This window comes from Dipodomys merriami, unplaced genomic scaffold (genome assembly GCF_024711535.1).
Source record: "Dipodomys merriami isolate MVZ:Mamm:240054 unplaced genomic scaffold, mDipMer1.0.p SCAF_7, whole genome shotgun sequence".
Lineage (NCBI taxonomy): Eukaryota > Metazoa > Chordata > Mammalia > Rodentia > Heteromyidae > Dipodomys > Dipodomys merriami.
The window spans coordinates 50656238-50659947 of record NW_027206290.1 but is presented as its reverse complement, the minus strand read 5'-3'; positions in this window follow the sequence as shown (position 1 = coordinate 50659947).

Sequence of the window (3710 nt, the reverse complement as noted above, 5' to 3'; positions counted from 1 at the left end):
GGAGAGAAGTCAGAAGACAAAGCAGGGCCCTGTGCAAAGGCTAGGAGAGCAAGAATGGCTAGGAAGACTGACCTTTAGAGGGTCATCTGCTCCCCCTGCCTGAATCCTTCCCTGAGAAGCTGCTGCAGAAATGGGGGCATTGTTGTACTCCAGTTAGGCTGAATACAGTCACCGTGAAATCACAGGACACACACACACACACACACACACACACACGCAAAGCATCCAGGCTTCATACATGCTCCCTCCCCCTATGAGGAGGAAATAACATTAATAATAAAATTACTCTAATTTCCTGGACTTGGGAACTGTTTCAGACTTTGTGTATTTACACCATTGTGAGTTCTCCAGAGTTTTCTAAGATGAAGCTGCCTCGTTCGATTTTGTGTGCTCCTCGTCTTATCCCGAAGCTTCGCGGAGTAATTTTGGCAGCATAATTATGATCTCTGGGGAAATGTATTTTCATGAAGAAAAGACTGCCAGCCTTGTTTGTGAACGAGGCTGAGGAACTATTCTCCCCATTCTCCTCCAGGTGTGTTGAGGGTGGGGGGGACCTCATTAGTGCCCCCTGCAAGGATGCAGGTAGTTTTGCATCAGCAAGGGTTATGTGGCCCAGATCCAGGGCAGTATCTAGTTCGGTTCTGGGTCTGGACAGCCAAGCTCAGCCGAAATTTGGGGCTCCCTGTCTCATCCTTCCAGACCCACCTTGGACAAAACAAAAACATTCTCACCCTTTCAAATCTGAAAAACACAATTTCTATTTTGCAACTTCCCCCCACCCCTAACTAGCAGGAGCCAGGAAGGTCAAAGGTGAGAGAAAGGAGCCCTTGCACTTTGCAGCATGAATTGAGGCAAGCCTTGCCATATGCTGTTGTTACCATACCAGGCCTGTTTTGCTCATCGTTAATGCCTGTGCTAAATAAATGACATTCATACATAAGATGTAGCCATCATAGATTTTTTTGAATATTTTATTAGCTTTAAAGTAGCAGTACAAAGGGGTTGCCATTCACTGAAGCAGTTTATGAATACAGTGCATCAATTTTTTTATTTTTTAATATATTTTTCATTGTGAAAATATGGTACAGAGGGGTTACAGTTGCGTGAGCAAGGTAATGAGTACATTTCTTATCAAGCATTGTTTTCTCCTCCTTTGTTTTTCCCTTACCATCCCTTCCCTCCCACCTCCTCAACTACACTCCCCACACACACACCCCACCTAAACTGTAAAGTTCGTTTTTCAACATAGTGTCTTGTACATCTCATTGTTGCAATGGGTCCACCTGTATCCCTATTTAAGTATTTTGTTTTTTCCCTTCCCCTCCCCAAATTATACCAACATCAAATACAGTGACAACAGGGGTTATACCATGGGGAGACAGTACATCTTGATCCATCTCACCCCTTTCAATGTTCTCAGCCACCCCTGCCAACCTACCTCTGACCTTACCTATCTTAATTTAGGTTAAATGTTGAGTGTTTTGCTCTTTAAGAAAGCAGTTTATGTGTACAGTGCATCTTGATCTGTGTCATCCCTTCAACAGCTTCACTCCCCTTCCACCCACCCCTTTCCCTTATTTTTCTTCATTCTGTGGTATAATGAATTCTTGCCTGTATCTTCTCCCCCTTTGCCGCTTCATTCTTCTACCCCTCTCTCCTTGGCTCCACCTTCCCCTCTTGTAAGTATCCATTTCCTGATACTTATATATTGCTGGGCTTTGACTTGGTCTTTTTCATTATTATTAGTGTGAAAATACTGTACAGAGGGGTTAAAATTACATGGGCAAGGTAATGAGTACATTTCTTCTCAAGCATTGTTGCCTCCTCCTTTGTTTCCCCTTCCCAACCCTTCCCATCTCCCCACTCCTGCCCCCCTACCCCCCACCAAAGTTGTAAAGTTCGTTTTTCGACATAACAACTTGTACATCTCATTGATACAATGGGTCCACCTGTATCCCTAGTTAAATGATTTGTTTTTTCCCTTCCCCTCCACAAATTATACCAACATCAAATACAGTGAAAGCAGGGTTATGCCGTGGGGGAGGGACATACAAAGCAACAAAGAAATAATCTTATAAATAAGTTAGAAACAATTGCATGAAAGCAAAAACATTTGAATACTTATCTTAGGGTTCATTTCACCTAATATCAACTAATCTGACCTTTTCTGCTTGACTCAGACATATACTAGTTATTGCAAATAAGGGAAACCATGGGACCTATGTTTCTTTGAGCCTGGCTTACTTCACTTAATATAATTTTTTCCAAGTTTTTCCATTTCCTAACAAATGGGGCAATGTCATTCTTTCTGATGGAGGCATAGAATTCCATTGTGTATATATACCACATTTTCTTGATCCATTCATCTACTGAGGGGCGTCTGGGTTGGTTCCATATCTTAGCTATGGTAAATAACGCTGCAATAAACATAGTTGTGCTGGTAGCTTTAGTGTGGTCTTATTTGTGATCATTTGGATAAATGCCCAAAAGTGGGATTGCTGAGTTTGACTTCATCTTTTTAAAGAATTTTGCTATTTGTGCTTTCCATAGAGTCTATTACACGTCAGTTAATTCAGTTGTAACCCCTTGCTTACCACCCAGTGTGTTCGCTTGTAGATTTATAGGCACCTTCTAGCTACCACAAATGATGGAAACCATGCAACCTATGTTTCTCAGGGTCTGGCTCACTTAACATAATTTTTCCAAGCTTTCCATTTCCTGACAAATGGTACAATATCATTCTTTATGATAGATGAGTAGAATTCCATTGTGTATATAAACATTTTCCAAGTGAAATATTCAGGGGTGCAATAATTATAAAAGAGTTTATTTGCAAGCTGGCTAGATCAGAAACCTAATGCTTAAATCCACCTCTCCAATGACATGGCTTGGGGATCTGTATAGATCCCCAATAGGTGTCCCAAGGAGTGGAAAAAGGTGTCTAAAGATGAAGTAATCAGGGATCTGTGTGTGTGTGTGTGTGTGTGTGTGTGTGTGTGTGTGTGTCTCAAACTTCATGGCTCTTCATGGAATTCATACTCAGAAAAATGTGGCGTTAGCCTGTTCTGAAAGAAGGGGAGAGTATGAAGAGAAGGAAGGGGAAAAGAAGACAGGAGGGAAGAAGAAGGGAGGAAAGGTAAGGAGAGGAGTAAAGGGAAAGAGAGGAGAGGAGATAGGGTCTCTCATATCAAAGAGAGGCCCAAGTGAAGAGTTGCTGGTTTCAACAAAAACAGCCTTCAGACTCCTAAAAAGTAACCTAGGCAACCATTATCATCATAACCCACATGTCAAGGGGGAGTTTCAGTTGTGACACCAGACTAAGAGGGCATGTCCCAGTATGTTAACAGGGATTTGCTCAGACTGACAAAAACTTCTATCACATTTACTCTACAGTAAGTTTTCATATTTCATACACTGAACTCTTAATAATTACAATAGGAAGGATCATTAGAGAATAAGTGTTGACTATAAGAAAACAGAATTTATTACCGTCAACTCCTCTTAAAGGACCTGCTGCATTCATTTGTGAAGAGAGAGCCCTAGGCCTGGGAGCAGCCAGCGCCGCATCCCTGGCTGGTAAATCATGGCCCATTCTCACCTTCCAGCCCTCCTGGCTTCTGGTCTACCCTGTGCTAGAACTTAGAAGAAAAATACCACCCAGGTACCACATTTCCAACAGCACCAACAATGGACTCCAACCTGCCTGCCCC